Here is a 17,954-nt window from a genome sequence, read left to right on the forward strand (position 1 = left end):
CCGTCGAGTCCAAGGTAATACTCACTGCCATTTTACCTTTTTTGCTTGCTAAACTCCTTTTTATCTCCCCGGCCCAGGCTGTCCTCTGCCTCAGATGCTGCTCCCGGCCTGCTCTAGAGTCAAACACGCAGGGCCCCCAGGGGAACAGAGGCTGGGACAGGGCAGCAGCCTGGGTTGGGCTGGGAAGATGCTGGGAGTTCTCGTTCCCTGAGAACTGGCCTGGCTCCCTTCTCAACAGCAAACAAATCAATTCCACGTCCCCTCCCCAGAAAAACCAGCCTGGAGCCAAGGGCAGCAGGGGATGATTCCCTCCAGTTCCCACCAAGGCAGGAGAGAACCCAGGGCCTTTCTAGCAGAGCTTATGGAACTGACGTGGGGAAACCAGCCTTTAATAACAGGCAGTTCCAGTTTAAGCTCAGTGTTTTTAACAATTTCTACAACATTAAATAACCCTTCAATTGTAGTGTCACCATCCATAACATTGGTTCAGCCTTATAGGTTCCTAAATGAAAACTAAACATCTCTTCAAATCCAAGGGAGTGGAGATCAGTCAGTGTTCAGAGTCATCCCACATAAAAGAACCATGTTGTGGTACATACTGGCCCCATCATGTGGCCATCGCCTTTCCCTCCTCTCTGTTAAAAGTTTTAGTATTTTGCACAGAAACTTTCTTCCCTCAGGAGAGACCTGGGAACCAGGGCTGCCAGCCAGGCAAACACTTTTAAGAGAAGGCGTAACCTGTCAAAAAGTGATCTCCCTCCTTCAGTTCAGTGACACCCTGAAATGTTACTTATCAGGGCAGAGCCGGAGGATTGAAAGCAGCTACATCAAACCCCTGTGTAGCTAGCAGGAATGAACACAAACACTCCCTTGTATCTGAAGTGATGTTTAGTTTTACCCTTGGTAAACTACAAGACTAAAGGTAAAGGCGGTGGTGCCAGATATAAGGAGTGAAACACGAGACGATCATTATAGTTATGTCCATAGTGACTGCAAAATATTTCTAAATTCTTCTTATTATCATCAGTGTATTATTTTCTCTGGAGTCTAGACATTGACTAGACCTTGACCAAGAAATCTGGATCTTGATAAAATAATCGACTACCCCTGGTTAAGGCAATGGACTTGACATCCACTCGGGTGTCCCTACACAGGTTCAAGTACTAACAACAGTGGCTGCCTTTTAGCCATAGATTTTAATCAGGGCAATAAGTCGATACGAACTCCTGTAAAATCATTTTTCAGCCCAAGTCCTTCACCCACATTCGTTAGGGCATTGGGCCACCATGTGAACATTTCATTTCCCTCCTCAATTTCATACAGAGACACAATTTCTTTTGCACAGATCCATGAACCGCAAAACCTCCCTGTGTCTCTTGTCTGAGCCAGGGCATTCGATTCCATTGAAACCTTCTCTCCTGCAATGGCGATGGTCAGACAGAGGGGACGTGGCACCTGCATCCCTGGCAGGGAGATATTGGCTCAGCTCTTTCTTTCTGCTGCTGTTGTTAGTCCATGAAACATCAGGGATGGAATGCAAGGCTGAGCTCACGCACCAATCCCCTGAAATATTTCAGTGCCCCAGAGAAATCCTGCCCCCGGCTATTGGAATGATATGGTGGAGATTCGAATAGGAAAGGGACTGTCTGAATTGTCAGAGTGGGGAATGAACAACAATCTATAGCAATGTTGTTAACCACAAACACACTCTAATCCTGCTCCAGCTGGAAGGGAAATGGGCAGGAGCTCTTGCTGTTCAGCCAAGGACACACTTACACTAATGCACAGCCGTGAGTGTGCTGGGGAAGCTGGTCTGAGCTATTTGAAGTGACAATTCTGTGAGAACAGAAACATTGTGTAGTAAAGCACTTGTACATCAAGTAGTTGTGGCTGAGTGGTTAAGGCAGTAGACTAGAAATCAATTGGGGTCTCCCCACACAGGTTTGCATCCTGCCAACTATGGAGGCATTAGTATGCTGTTAGTGCCTGAGCATCCATGGAGCCAGATCTTGTCTCACTGTGAGGCCGGCTACAGTTAAAATACTGCTGTAGCACTGTGGAGTAGACAGTTGTTACAGTGATTGGAGGGGTTTTGCATCCCTGTAGTAGCTACATTGGCAGAACAATCTTTTCTTTCATTTAGCACTATCTAACCACGGCTTAGGTCAGCTTAATTATACTGGTTCTGGGGTTTTTCACACACTGAAAGACGTACTTGTTAGAGGGTTTATCCCATCACCTTCCCATTTCCTGGTCCTTCTCATGTGACCAGAGAGCAGCAATGCAGGAAGCTCAAAGTTGCAAACAATTCAATGTTTATTGGGGTAAACTTCCAGCAAGCAATGATTCCAATTTCCTTCCTCGGTGTCCCCCTTCCCAGCTCTGACACCACAGAGGCTTGCCTGTGTCCTGTTCCCCTTCCCTGTTCCTATTCCCCCCCTTAGCAAAACCAGGGGGGCTCTAGGATTTCCGCCGCCCCAAGGAGGGCGGCACGCCGCTGGGGGTGCTCTGGCGGTCTCCAGTCCCGCGGCTCCAGTGGACCTCCCACAGGCATGCCTGCGGATGCTCCATCTGAGCTGCGGGACCAGCGGCCCCTCCGCAGGCATGCCTGCGGGAGGTCCACCAGAGCCGCCTGCCGCCCTCCCGCGGGATGCCGCCCCAAGCGTGTGCTTGGCACGCTGGGGTCTGGAGCCGGCCCTGAGCAAAACATAATTCTAATTTCCCATTCCCATTCCCATTCCCCTCCTTACTTCCTAATTGACTGCAGACTATATAGTAAAACTTGAGTTCTGCTTAGCTATACCCTAACCAATCATTTTACTGAAATGTAACTAACCAATCTTAACATACTGTAACATGATTATCTAATCAATTATACCTCACCACCTTAATTGGTTTACACCCAACAATTTAATTATACAGCAGACAGAAACAGTCACAGAACCAGACAGAGATTATACAGACAAGCAATAGGAAAGTGGGGACTACAGTGACAGAACAACAAAGAAATGGGGATTTCACGCCCCAGCTGTTGGTAAGTGAGTTGTTGCCAGACAGGATGCTATCATGGTAGGGGTTGTGGGTGCTGGTTGCTTAACTGTCTGGCCCACAGGGCAGGATTTTGAGGTTCTCCATTACTGTCTCAGAATGCCAGCACTCATCTTTTGTTCACTTAAGACGCGAGCAGGGAGATTACCACAGAAGTCATGGAGCTCCAGGAAACGTGCAACTTTAGGTCTGGGTGAGTGTGTCTAAAAATCAGCTGTGCTGTAGAAGGTCTCTAGGGGTTGAAAGAGATGTGCCATCTCGACCTCCCTAAAGAGTCCATCAACTATTAATGAAAACTAGGGTTGATAAGTCACATTCTTTGTAGTATCAGGATGGTGGACTGGTCTAAAGTGCTAGTTTTAAAACTCTTTTTTTTCCAGTTCCTTGGGTGTTCTGGTCTCTGCATAGAGATGTGGTTTCACATCCTACTCCTGACATTACCATTGAATTCTCTCCGGAGACAATGGCCTCACTTCAATCTCCTTTGGAACAATAGAACCACATTTGCTTAGCTTTTCTATTCCGGTAGTTGTTGTGAGAGAAGCTCCAAACCAGAGGGAAACAGGGCCTGTTCCCTCGACCGATCAATTTTTGTCTTCCTTCATTCCAAGCCATTTTCTCAGATACGTCCGTATTTCCCACACTTTTATGAAACTTTAGGGTCATCATTTAATTGCCACACAACTGTACTTATGAAGTGAAGTGAAACACAACATTTTTTGGATATTCTTGCAGAAGAGTTTTGCTTTCTGATCTGGAATTGAACAGGGGCTGACCGAGGGGGACAATGCTACTCCCTTTTCTTGACTCATCCAAAAAAACATAAGTTCATGGTGCCCTTTGTTTCCCTGTTCTTCAAACACCATCAGGGGTGGCCTAAGGGAGATTTGGTCCTGACTCTCCGGGTCCCTCCCTGCTCTACCTTTCTATAGGATTCTGTTGTGTGGGTTTGTGCTGTGTCGTTGTTCCACGCTGAGCTGTTTTGCACAGTGTCACTTTGCACTCTGACGCATTGTTTCTTGTTGTATGGTTTTTTGCACTGCCTTGTGTTGCGTTGGTTTGAGCTGAACTCTTTTGCAGTGTGTCATTTTGCCCCTTGGGGCCTTCTTTTGCATGGTGCTGAATTGTCAGGCTTTGCACTCCTACATGTTGTCACTTTGTGCTGTGGAATGTCAGTTCACACTGAATTGTTAGATTGGGGTGTTTCCACGTTTGTTGTTGTTTATATTATATTGCAATGGCATCGAATTACAGAGCTGTACGGCTGCAAGGGCCCTGGAGAGGTCATGAAATCCAGCCCTGTCTGCTGAGGCAGGGCCAAGCAGAGACGATGTGTCAGGGCCATGTGGGGTCAAGTGTCCACAGCAGCCGGCCCAGGCAGGGAGCAGAAGGAGGGAACCAGAGCCAGAGCAGGTTGTCTATGGGACCAAGTATATGCAGAGTATCCTTGACAGAGGTTTGTTCAACCTGTTCTTAAAAACCTCCGAGGACAGAGACTCCACAGACACCCTTGGGAGCCTATTCCAGAGCTTAACTACACTCAGAGTTAGAAAGCTGTTCCCAACATCTAACGAGAAACTCCCTGGCTGCAGATTAAGCCCATTACTTCTTGTCCTACCGTCAGTGGACATGGAGAACAATTGATCATTGTCCTATTTATAAAGACCAAACTTTTCTCTCTGCAGTAATCCATTAAATGGTTATTATCCCCTCTTCTTGCCTGGGGTAGAATGGAAGAGGAGAAAATTCTATTTGTTCTTACTTCATGTTTTACTGAAGCTCAGAGAGGAAGGAACCAGATCTGCCTTAGATTGTAGAGCGGACAGAGAATTTATTTCATTTTGGGCTGTGACTATAAACATAACAGTGACACCTAAGAGCTGTTGCTGCTGCCCAATATGGGGCTTAAACTCATGATGGCAGGATTAAGAGTCTCATGCTCTACCAACTGGGCTGGCCGGATTTGAAGTCAGTCAAGTGCCCAGTCGCAGTGTAGAAGGAGCCCTGAGGGCATTTATTTGCGGAGCTGAGGTTCCCTGTCTGACATTTGCCTTCTTTCCTGGTTCATTATGTCTCCAGCGAGCAAACCGGAGCTGTCACAAGGCTGGTTAGATGCTGCTCTCTAGCCCAGAGAGCTGGGGTTGATTTAACATGCTGTCGCCATCATCTGGTCAGAGTAACCAGCGGGGAGGGTGGCATTTAGGATTCTCCCACCAGTGGGAGGTGCTGTTGGACTCATCTAGTGGGGTAGAGTCTGAAAAAGCTTCTCAGCTCCCAGAGAGGGGGTAGACAAGCCAGTTCCCCCCCCACACATTTTCACAGGGAATCAGGTCCCCTGAGGAAAAACTCAAAAGAAGCCCAGGCCCAGGAGTGTCAGAGAAGGGAATTGCTATTTGCCTTAAGAGGTGGGTGAGGGAAACCTGCAGGTCCTTAGATCCCTCCAGCGCCTGATAGAACCATTTGTGGGGAAGATCTGGGGAAGCCGAGGAGGACAAGGAGACGGGAAAAGGGCTTGCAGCTGTTGTGCAATCACCATGCTCCCAGCAGAAGGGTCCAGGGGGGTCAGCACTCAGAACTCACAAGATGGCAAAGCTCAGAGCCCCGTTACATGGAATCAGAATGTGATCAGCTCACACTCAGGGGGAGCAACACTCCTCCCTTGGTCTCTATGCCAGAGCTCCTATCAGCTCAGTGTCCTTCCTGCAAGAGTCGGCTGCTGAGAGGGTTGCAATGGGTTAAATGAAGGCAGAGGAGGATTGTTCCTCATGGGGTTTTTTGTGTCTCTCTACTGGAGGAAGCATGATTTGAGTTTGTTTCAGTGGCTTGGGTTGGACTCAGGTTGTGACCCTGAGTACAGGGATTCCTGCACTTTCTGCTCCTAGCCCCTCAGGGAATGGACAATGGAGCAGTTTCAGAAAGTGGATAGAAAGTAGCCTAAGGCTTGGTCTACACTAGGACTTTAATTCGAATTTATCAGCGTTAATTCGAACTAACTGCTCAACCGTCCACACCAGGAAGCCATTTAATTCGAACTAGAGGGCTCTTTAGTTCGAATTTGGTACTCCACCCCGGCAGGTGGAGTAACGCTAAATTCGCACTTGCTAGCTCGAATTAGGCTTGGTGTGGATGCTAATCGAACTTAGCAGCTCCGGGAGCTATCCCTCAGTGCACCACTCTGTTGACGCTCTGGACAGCAGTCCGAGCTTGGATTCTCTGGCCAGCCACACAGGAAATGACCCGTGAAAATTTGAATTCATTTTCCTGTCTGGGAGGTTTGAATCTGACGTTCTGGTTGCACATCGGGGCGAGCTCCGCAGCACCTGCAACGATGCAGAGCTCTCCAGCAGAGGAGTCCGGGCAATCCCAGACTAGAAAGAGGTCCCCAGCATGGACTGACCGGGAAGTCCAGGATCTGATCGCTGTGTGGGGCGAGGAGTCTGTGCTCTCGGAGCTGCGCTCCAACAAGCGGAACGCGAAGACCTTCGAGAAGGTCTCTAAAGCCATGAAAGACAAAGGATACAGCCGGGATGCGATGCAGTGCCGCGTGAAAGTGAAGGACCTAAGACAAGGGTATCAAAAAGTCAGAGCGGCAAACGGACGCTCCGGAGCCCAGCCCCAGACATGCCGCTTCTACGAGGCACTGCATGCCATTCTAGGTGGGTCTGCCACCACTGCCCCACCAGTGACGGTGAACTCCGAGGACGGAATAGTGTACCGGGACAGTTCCCCCTCCCTGTTCGCCGATGGGGAAGATGAGGAAGGGTCTTTTGAGGACGGCGCAGGCGACATCGAACCCACTCCCGCTTTCCCTGACAGCCAGGATCTCTTCATCACCCTCACAGAGATCCCCTACCAACCGTCCCCGCCCATTAACCCGGACTCGGAATCAGGGGAAGGATCAGGCGGTAAGTGCTACAAACAGGGAAACATTTATTTTTTTAAGAAACAGGGATATATATAAAAATAGAAATACTATATAAAAAATTTTAAATATGAAACTATACAAACAGCAGGTTTACACAGATAGGAATGGAGCAATAGTCCTCTGGGGACAGTTCAAAAAAGCTCTCAGAGAGCAGCTGGAAAAGCCTCAGCAGGAGGTTCCGTGGTAGAGGTGCCTTGTTGGGTGCTCCGTTGAAGCACACTCTTCCGCGCCAGGCCATCCTCAGGTAAAGGGGGACCATCGCCTCTACGAGCATGGCAGCGTATGGTCCTGGTCTGTGCAGGGCTTCTGTTAGCATCCGCTCTCTCTGTGTGCGCCTGACACGCCTCAGGGTGATGTCGTTGTGGAAGTGCTGCATCTAATTAGTGGAATTAGTGTACTGTTACTATTGTGCATGGTAGACTTTTACTTTGCATAAGAATGACCCTCGCTTAACAGAGTTTTACTTTGCATAAGAATGACCCTCGCTTAACAGAGTTTTACTTTGCATAAGAATGACCCTCGCTTAACAGCCACGTGTTGCAGGCCACAGAGGAAACGCATACAGGGGTCTTTCCCGTTCACTGGCGGGAGGTGCCGCATAACGCTCATCTTTTCTGCTTTGCACATTGCCTCCAGCAGGAGAGCACAGCTAAGCACTAACTGATAAGCACTCTGTACTGTAAGGCTTACCAGGACTTTGTGCAGAGGGATGCAGCTGTCTCTCCTCGCTTGTGCGCTATCCAGTGCAATCGCCGCCAATGAGAGCGTATTCCGAAATCTCGGACTAGTTCCGAGATCTCCTGAGACTTGGTTCCCTGTTTGGTCTTCTTAACTGAAACTGACTAGACTGTGTTTACTGTTGGCAAACATGTATTTGTTCAAGGAAATCACCTACTTTTTCGCATCACACAGCTTCGGCTCCTTCCCGGACTGCCCCGCCATCCCCCTCGCAGAGGCTGGCTCAGATTAGACGCCGAAAGAAAAAGACAAGGGACGACATGTTCCAGGAACTGATGGCCAGCTCCAGAGCGGAGGCGGCAGAGCAGAGACAGTCGAGGGAGAGCCTGTGTCAGCAGCATCGCACACACCTGGAACGGGAGGATAGGTGGCGGCAGGAAGACCAGCAGGCGACTCAAACGCTGCTTGGTCTAATGAGGGAGCAAACGGACACGCTCCGGCGCCTTGTAGATGTTCTGCAAGACCGCAGTCAGGAGGAGAGAGCCCCCCTGCAGTGCATCTGCAACCGCCCTCCAACGCCAAGAAGTCCTGTCCCCCCCTCACCCAAAGTGACAAGACGGAGGGGCGGTAGGGGCCGTGAGAACTGTCCCTGCAGCGCAGCACACAGATAATGTTCGAGACAACTCTCGCGCTGTAAATTTGTACAAGCTCTTTCCTTACAGCATCAACCAGTCCCAACTCCAAGTTCAAACCCCCCACTGTGTACTACATTATTAAAAGCGGTTTGGTGTTACTGACTGTTTCCGTCACGTTTCTGGTGTCAGAAGACTTTCTGTTGTTCTGTGTGTGTGTGGGGGGGGATTTTAATTTCACTACATAGCCCACAGTGCCATGCTACAGACTTGGCTGCAGGGTCAACTGCAGGGCACACACAGACTGCAGTCACTAGGCACCAGGGACAGTCTGTGTGGTGTATGCTGCCCCGGGTCTTTCCTTGATGTGTATGCTTGTGCAGGGTCCTGGTGCCTGCCATCCCCGAATGTAAAGGCAGGCTTCCCTTCACATGCACTTGGACCGTAGTCACGATCCTCCCCGGTGCCCTGAGCCCCAAAAAGAGACCTCATCCAGGGGCAGATACTCACCCTTCCCCCACACCCCTCACCCCTTCCAACGCCCAAACCCACAGCCGTCATGTTAACCCCTATCCAAAGACGGCACCCCTCGCCCCTTCCTGCAAACCCACCCATCAGTGCACACCTTAACCAGCACAGAATGCTTCCATGTTTCAACGAAGAAAGAGAAATGCAAAGTCAACGAAAGATTTATTATTAATTACTAAAACATGTCCTTAGTTTTAAAACGTCCTTCGGAAGTGGGGGAAACTTGGTTTATGATCAGGCTCTCTTAAAATCAAGTGGACAGTCACAGGTTACCCTGCTCTGCTAGGAAACTCGCTTTCAAAGCCTCCCTGATGCATATCGCTTCCCGCTGGGATATTCTCTCAGCACGGGTGTCTGGCTGATCGTAAACAGCAGCCAGGCGATTTGCCTCAACCTCCCAAGCAGCCAAAAAGGTCTCGCCCTTGCTCTCACAGAGATTGTGGAGCACACAGCAAGCAGCAATAACTATGGGGATATTCTTTTCGCTGATGTCCGAGCGAGTCAGTAAGGTCCGCCATCTCCCCTTGAGACGTCCGAAAGCACACTCTACCACCATTCTGCACTTGCTCAGCCGGTAGTTGAAGAGTTCCTTTTCACTGTCCAAGGCGCCTGTATAGGGCTTCATGAGCCAGGGCATTAGCGGGTAGGCCGGGTCCCCGAGGATCACTGTAGGCATCTGCACATCCCCAACCGTTATTTTGTGGTCCGGGAAGAAAGTGCCTGCCTGGAGGCGTCTAAACAGACCAGAGTTCCTGAACACACGCGCGTCATGAACCTTGCCCGCCCACCCGACGTTGATGTTGGTAAAACGTCCCCTATGGTCCACCACAGCTTGCAGCACCATTGAAAAGTAGCTCTTTCGGTTAATGTACTCGCTGGCCTGGTGGGCTGGTGCCAGGATAGGGATGTGAGTCCCATCTATAGCCCCACCGCAGTTTGGGAATCCCATCGCGGCGAAGCCATCTATGATGACCTGGACATTTCCGACAGTCACTACCTTTGAGAGCAGTTGCTCCACGATTGCGTGGGCTACTTGAATGACAGCAACCCCCACGGTAGATTTGCCCACGCCAAAGTGGTTCGCTACTGACCGGTAGCTGTCTGGCGTGGCAAGTTTCCAGAGGGCTATGGCCACTCGCTTCTGCACACTCAGGGCTGCTCGCATCCTTGTGTCCTGGCGCTTCAATGTAAATGAATCCATGGTATTTTCCTGATTCCCCCATCTTCCCACTGTCTCCATGGCAGGGCTGACTTCAGGCACCACAGCAGCAAGTAGGTGCCTGGGGCGACCAATGGAAAGGGGAGGCTTCAGCAGCAGTTTGGCCCTCTTGGAGGGAAGGGCTTGCTGCTGATTGCAGCTTTTTTTTTCCCCCTCTGCTTGGGGCGGCAAAAACGCTGGATCTGGCCCTGCTCCATGGAAGACAATTTGTTAAATCCCAGATGAGTGCAGTTCTATCAGTTCTCAGCCTGAGTCCTTAGGTCTTAATCCTGAGGATATTGTCCCACCATGGGGCCATTTCCCGCCTCTCTTTCCTAGGGAAGCACAATTTTCCTTGCACAGACACAGGAACAGCAAGATCTTTCTCTGTCCCTTGTGCAAAGCAGGGGGCCAAATTCCATGGAAACAATGGACAAGCAGGGGGCCCTGGGCACATCCAGCCCTGGCCGTGAGATGTTCCCTCCCCTCTTTCTTTATGCCCCTGTTGTTATTTCATGGATTGTCTGGGATGGGGGAAAAGCTGAGTTCACTCCAGGTGGAGGGGAAAAAGGACCCTGAAAATCTCAGGACCCAACCCCTGCTACCAGGATCACCGAGGTGCTGGGGATTTGAGTAGGAAAGGGACGGTGTGAATTGTCAAGGTGGGGAATGAATAACAATCTACCACAAGATCCACCTCATTAACCACTGACACAGGCTAATCCTGCTGTCGATAGAAGGGAAACTGGGAATGATTCTTTGCTGTTCAGCCATGGAAACAGTGACCCAATTGCACCACAGTGAATGTGCTGGGGAAAGCTGGACTTCACAGGCAGGTGGAAACACCTGGAGCTCCCCACCCCACTTCTGCCGCCAGGGTGAGGTGTTGAGCTGCTCACAGCGTCCCCCACCATGACCTTGCAGCACGGGGTGGCAGCACCCCCCCACCCAATGCAGGGGAGAGGGCTGAGCGTATCTCTGCACCCTGAGTCCAGGGCACAAACTCTCTCTGCCCCACACATCGAATCTGGCCCTGCTGCAAAGTGACCCCTATGAACAATTAACCTCCAGGAGAGCAGGATTGGCCCTCAGAGAGGGGAATGGGCTTCTCGTGAAGCTTATAGGTCACTGGATGCAGTGGAAACAGGAGGGCTCTGAGAGTAACCCATAGCCCACCTAAACCCTCTGGGGACGTAGCTCAGTGGTAGAGCACATGCTTTGCATGTATGAGGTCCTGGGTTCAATCCCCAGCATCTCCAAGTTCATTTTTTCACCCTGGTGCTTTGCTCATGCCCAGAGGAGATGTGGCCCACCAGTCTCCCTGCACCAGTTTCAATCCTGCTCACTAAGGGGCAAGTGCCAATTGCATGGAAGGTCTGGGGGGTGGTTTCTGCTCCTAAGTCACCTTGGTACATTTAAGATTCCCACCCGCTGTGCTGCTTGGGACAAGGGTAGATGAGAAGGGCGAATCCTCCAGCGCTGGAGGGAAAGGTCCCATCTGCACAGACTGAGAGGCAAGGAAACAGAGGGGCAGTCAGTGCTCAGAGAGGAGAGAGGTTAGTGATTTACACCCACCAGGGGACACTGTCTTTCTGAGGCGAGTGCAGCTGGCTTGGGATGGTGCTGACGATGGATAGAAAAAAGGCTGGAGTCAATGACAGCCGAGACCACAGAAGGGGAAGGGGAATGGCAGCCCCACAGAAGGTCCTGGGTGCTCAGATGCCCCAGTTATTGCACCCTGGCCTGTCACAGAGAGAGAAAAGACACCGAGGGACCCAGGCCCCCTACAGTGATCCCATGGACAAGAACCTGGCTGGGAGTGGGGTGAAAGTTCCCGCTGGGCAAAGGGGAGCTGAAATCCCTCAGTGTCCTGGAATTTAAGCAATGGAAGCTTCAAACCCTGCACGGGTGTGGGCTGAGGTGCATCAGCAGAAGGTTGGGCTGGACGGGGCGGCAGGTTTGTACAATTTTTGGTGGTGCCCAGAATGGGACCAAGTCCTGCCCCACCCCCCCACACACACACCTGCCTAAGGCTCTGGGAGGGAGTTTGGGTGTGGGAGGGAGAGGGGCTGGGCTCTGGGAGAGTTTGGGTGCAGGGTCTGGACTCAGTCAGGGGGTTGTGCTGCAGGAGGGTGTGCAGGGGGCAAGCTCTTGGAGGGAGTTTGGGTGCAGGTGTGGGGTCTGGGTTGGGGTTGGGGGTGCAGGAGAGGGTGAGGGGTGCAGCATTTACCTTGGGCATCTCCCAAAAGCAACCTGCACCCTCCTCTGGCAGCAGCCCCTAAGCGGGAGGGCCAGGGGAGTCTCTGTGCATGGCTGCCCGCAGACTTCACCCTTGCAGCTCCCATTGCCACAGTTGGCAGAGTTGGCACTCAGGGCGGGGCAGCACACGGAGACCTCCCCCACACCAGGGACGTGCCAGCCATTTCCGGGAGTGGTGTGCCACATGGAGTGAGGGTGGGCAGGAAACTGCCTTAGTCCCCTTGTGCTGCTGGTGATGGTGGCGGGGGTCCCCAGGCCCTTTTAAATTGCCCAAGGGTGGCAGGCAGCACTGAGGGGGACACTCCCAAGGGCCTAACGTTGCTTTGCACAATGATAAATCTTGGAACAGGACAGAAATGAAATGGCAGCAGAACCTAAGGAATTAAAAGCCTCCGGATTCTTGTGTGTGCACTGACTCCGACCGGAAACTGTAATTTGACTCGCTTTGTGTCTGCGGCTGGTAAAATATCAAGGCAAAATCATTCTAGTGATCGTGACCCTGGGATTGAGGAGGCTTTGGTCTTATTAAAATGTAACTAGCATGTTACACTTGTGTTTTTAAAGGTGGCTTCCCCAAGCAATCCCAAGTTGTTCTTCCCACAGCTGGCTGATGGGGGCAGCAGGGGATCTCCCCAATCTGGGGGAATCTCTCTGGGCCCCACTGTTAATTCTCCATCCTTTCTCCTCCTAATCACAGACACCCCTCCCCTCCCCATTATCAATGTTTTGGAGCAACCCCTCCCTCCCTCCCTCCCTTTATGGGATACAGACTCTGTGACAGAGACTGACTGGGGCTCCTCTCTGTACGGCCCCAGTGGGGAAGGAAAGAGACTGGAGGGAGGGGGAGAAGACGAGCAGAAGGAGTCAAATGGGACTAAACCAAAACAGAGATTTTCTTTCTGTCAAAATGTCCTGGAGTCTCATGGCTGAAAAGCCGCATCTTGAGTTAGGTTTGATGCATCAGCCTTTCAATTACCAGGCAAAGGTGTGAATCACAGAGACTGATAACTGCCTGCTTCCCAGCTTTGCCTAAGGCTTTGGCTACACTTGCACTTCAAAGCACTGCCGCGGCAGCGCTTTGAAGCGCTAAGTGTAGTCAAAGCGCCAGCGCTGGGAGAGAGCTCTCCCAGCGCTGTCCGTACTCCACCTCCCTGTGGGGAATAACGTACAGCGCTGGGAGCCGCGCTCCCAGCGCTGGGGCTTTGACCACACTGGCGCTTTGCAGCGCCGCAATTTGCAGCGCTGGAGAGGGTGTGTTTTCACACCCTGCTGCAGCGCTGCAAATTTGCAAGTGTAGCCAAGGCCTGAGAAGCACCTGCACTGGTGCAACTGGTTAGCGCAGAGGGGGCTACTGCTGGGATTATGAATTCAAGCCTTATTTGGAGCACTGGTTTTTATTACCTGTGTAGTTTCCCCAACTTGCTTTGCTTAATTCCCATGGAAAGTGCCCTACTAGGAAAAGGAGAGTAAGTTCTAAAATATGGAAGTAGGTGCACAGCTTGGAAACATCCCCCCTGTGCTGCCATTAGTTCCAGTAGATTGTTCACTGGCAGCCTGAATTGATTTCTTTGCTGCTGTGAAAGCTGCCATGAAAAGTCTCTGGTCACCAGAGCTCCCTGCTTCTTCCAGCAGATCTCTGGCTCCTTCCCTGCCCCAGTCACTGCTGTAGGAGGGTCCTATATACACTGAGCCTAAAAGTTTTCCAAGCCTCCTTAGTGCAGTTGGCAGCGTGTCAGTTGCATAATCTAAAGGTCCTGAGTTCAAGCCTCAGAGAAGGCAGTGGTTTTTGCTCCCTGCTTCAGATTTTCTACAGGAAACCAAAGAAAAGAAACTAGAGGAGAGTGGTTTCTAGACACCCTCCCACCCATCTAACACACACAGACACACACACACACACAGACTTTTCTAGGGCATTTTCTTTTCCTTCTCTATGGACCTTGTATTTTTCACAGAGCAAAATAAAACAAAAACATGCAAGTCCAAGCCTAATACAGTATGAAACTCAATACAGATCAAATCTCACCCTCAGAGATCTTTCAATAAGCTTCTTTTGCAGACTAGACTTATTTTATGTCTGGGCCCAATCTTTTCACCTCGTATAGTCCGTGTTCCAGCTCAGGTGGTAGCTGGGGGATGTCTCATGACTGCAGCCATGTTTGTTCAGTTCCACCCCCTTATACAGCTTTGGTACAAGGCAGGAATTCTTTGTCTCTCTCTTGGGGAAGAGCCCCAGGTTTAAGATGGATTCCTGTACGAGGGGACATGGTCACATGTCCTGTGAGACCCCCAAGCCTTCATTCTTCCTGGCCTGACTCACAGATGGTGCAGGACAGAGCCATCTCCAGTCAATTGTCCTGGTTAATAGGAGCCATCAAGAGTCCAAACCACTATTAATGGCCCACACTTTGCATCATTACAACAGGACCTCAGAGTTATAGTTCATATTTCTAGTTTCAGATCCAAGAATGATCGGTTCATACAAATAGGATGAACACACACAGTAGATTATAAGCTTTGTAATGATACCCTACAAGAGACCTTTTGCATGAAGCACAGTCCAGTCACTTTATAGTCACACTCATTAGCATACTTTCATAAAATCCTATAGAGTGCAACGTCACAGCAGGGAAAGGGTTTTACTGCGGCACCTGGCAGCAGTTGAGTTTCATGTTCAGGCTGTGGTATGAGTTCCTCCAGGTTTCTCGTAAGCACACAGGGACCTTCGCGGGTGCTCTCGATACAGGAATGGCCCCGACACGATAAAGTGATGGGAATTGCATTTTCCTTTTTTATTTCTGTATTTCCAATGACATTTCTGTTTGTGATTTCGTTTTGCTTTGTATAACTGTGTTTTCTCAGGGATTTGATATTTAACTGAAAAAAGAATAAGGCCTTAGGGTGCCGGATGGAGGAGCAGGCTGGGGCTAGGACTGCTAAGAGAGCGAGAGTAGCAGGTTTTCTGTATTGTTTCCTGCCCTCATTTTCATGACGAGTTTCTCATCTGCACGAAATTTGCTTTTTTCATATGTGAGCCTGGCTAGCTCAGTTGGCAGAGCATTGGACTTTTAATCTGAGGGTCCAGGGTTCAAGTCCCTGGTCAGGTGAAGCAGGAACCATTCCCCTCAAAATGGAAGAAGGCATCTCTCCAGGGTGTTATTTGACCTTTTTTTCCCCAGTACTTGGCTTTTCACTAGGAAGGGCCATGTACTGCCTGGGACTGAAGGGGCAACTTCCTCACATGCCCACTGGCCTCTCAGGCTGGTTTAAGAAAGGCCTCTGGGAGCTGCAGCAAACTGCTCCATGACAACTTGGTGAGCAAATGCAGGGCTGCCCCCACAGGGTCATCCACACCAGAGCTCAGCAGAGGTCTGGGGGTTTCCTATTGGTCCCATGGTGTAAGGGCAGCACTCGGGACTTTGAATCCTGCAATCTGAGCTGAAGTCTCAGTGGGATCTGAGGACAATTCCTGTGCCACAAACCCTGCTGGGTCTTCCAAGGCTCGATCTTGCTTTCTCCAAGGCCATGAAAGCCTGTCTTTCACCCGCTAGCTGTTGTGACTTGAGCACAAGAGGGGACGTTTGATCCAGAAGCCTGGCCGTGCCTGGAGTCCTGTAGGGAGGGATGCGAGCTCCATTTCCTCTGAGTCCTGAAGCTGGGCTGCAGCCTGGCCTAGGAGGCAGCCCTATTGGTTGACCTACTGGCCCAAAGTCACTTGGGCGGCGTTGGTGTTCCCCAGGGATGCTGAAGGGCCTAAGGGAGGGAGGCTCAATACTCCCCCCTATCAGTCAGGGCGGAAGAGGAGGGCTACAAGAGTGGGCAGGTTGATGGCTGGGCCTTCTAGCATTCGGCTGGGGACGAGGTGGGGAACGCGAACTGGGAGAAATGGTTGCTGGCCTGTGAGGAGTGGCTCAGCCGGTGGCGGAAGGGGACCTTGTCATTAACCTCAGCCATGTGTTTCCCCCTGCTCCACGAATGCTGCTGAGACCGAACACGATGGCCTTCCACTTCTTGTGGGGCTATAGGACGTCCCCAGCTAGTCAGGAGAAGTGCGGCTTTTCTGCTGTATTAGAAATGGTGGTTGGGCCTGGTGGGCTTTGAAGCCTTGTACGGCTCTACTGTTTTGTGTTTCAATTTTCAGTGGGTGGCTGAGCTGGAGGGCAGGTCAGGCCCGAGGAGAATGAGGGGACAACCATAAAGAACCCAACTGACTCTTCCGATATGGCCGTATTTTTTTTACCCCACTGGGTGCAGCACCGGGTATGGGATGGCCGATAGTGGCGGAAGGGGGAGGAGATTAGGAAGCCCCCTGCCCCCCCCTGTGTTCTTCTATTCCCACCTTACATCCTACAGGATTTTCAGTGGGTGGCTAGGTGGAAGGTGCTTCCAGGATGGCTTCATCCGCAACAGTGGCCACCCTCACAGCAGCGGCAGCCACAGCAGGGAGGCCCCCCCACCTTTCGGCTCAGTCTGAACAGAGGTCAATGTACCACTGGGTGAGACAGGCCAATTTTAGGGAGCTTCCTCTGAAGGTGAGCAACTGTCCCCAGAACTTACTGACAGGATCTTTAAAGTATTTGCAAATGTGCATGGCCGGCATGTGCAAAGCAAAGGCTTCCCGGGGCACTGTGTCAGGCTCTGGCACCGCTAGAGACAATGGACCATCTTCAGCCACCAGGCGACCCAGGATCTAAGGCAGGAATGGGGTGAGGAAGCAAGTCAAGCTGAGCATGGCAGGCAAAAATTCATCTCGCCTTCGTGGGCGCTCGCAATGATACCCTTTTTGTGTGCCAGGGCTGAAAAAACCTCCCAGACAGAGAAGCAGCAGGCCAAAAAAGCAGCAGGGGTATTCTATCTGCTATCCAAGATCCATAAACGTAGAAATCCTGGATGCCCCATCATTTCAGGCAATGGCACCCTGACAGCAGGATTGTCTGGCTGTGTAGACTCCCTCCTCAGGCCCTGCACTACCAGCACTCCCAGCTATCTTCGAGACACCACTGACTTCCTGAGGAAACTACAATCCATTGGTGATCTTCCAGAAAACACCATCCTGGCCACTATGGATGTGGAAGGCCTCTACACCAACGTTCCACACAAAGATGGACTACAAGCCGTCAGGAACAGTATCCCCGATAATGTCACGGCAAACCTGGTGGCTGAACTTTGTGACTTTGTCCTCACCCACAACTATTCCAGATTTGGGGACAATGTATACCTTCAAGTCAGGGGCACTGCTATGGGTACCCGCATGGTCCCACAGTATGCCCACATTTTTATGGCTGACTTAGAACAACGCTTCCTCAGCTTTCATCCTCTAATGCCCTTACTCTACTTGCGCTACACTGATGACATCTTCATCATCTGGACCCATGGAAAAGAAAACCCTTGAGAAATTCCACCATGATTTCAACAATTTCCATCCCACCATCAACATAAACCTGGACCAGTCCACACAAGAGATCCACTTCCTGGACACTACTGTGCTAATAAGCGATGGTCACATAAACACCACCCTATACCGGAAACATACTGACCGCTATGCTTACCTACATGCCTCCAGCTTTCACCCAGACCACATCACACAGTCCATTGTCTACAGCCAAGCTCTAAAATACAACTACATATGAAGCTGCAAAATAAATGATGTTTAAATGACCTCACTCTATTTTTTACAATCCGGTATTAA

General features: G+C 50.8%; 1 non-coding gene across 1 annotated transcript; it reads left to right on the forward strand.

Annotated features, from left to right (window-relative positions):
- Nucleotides 1-11,196: 11,196 nt before the first annotated feature.
- Nucleotides 11,197-11,268, forward strand: TRNAA-UGC. Its single transcript has one exon. It is a non-coding gene; the product is annotated as a tRNA-Ala (tRNA).
- Nucleotides 11,269-17,954: the final 6,686 nt, after the last annotated feature.

This window comes from Mauremys reevesii, unplaced genomic scaffold, assembly GCF_016161935.1.
Source record: "Mauremys reevesii isolate NIE-2019 unplaced genomic scaffold, ASM1616193v1 Contig141, whole genome shotgun sequence".
Lineage (NCBI taxonomy): Eukaryota > Metazoa > Chordata > Testudines > Geoemydidae > Mauremys > Mauremys reevesii.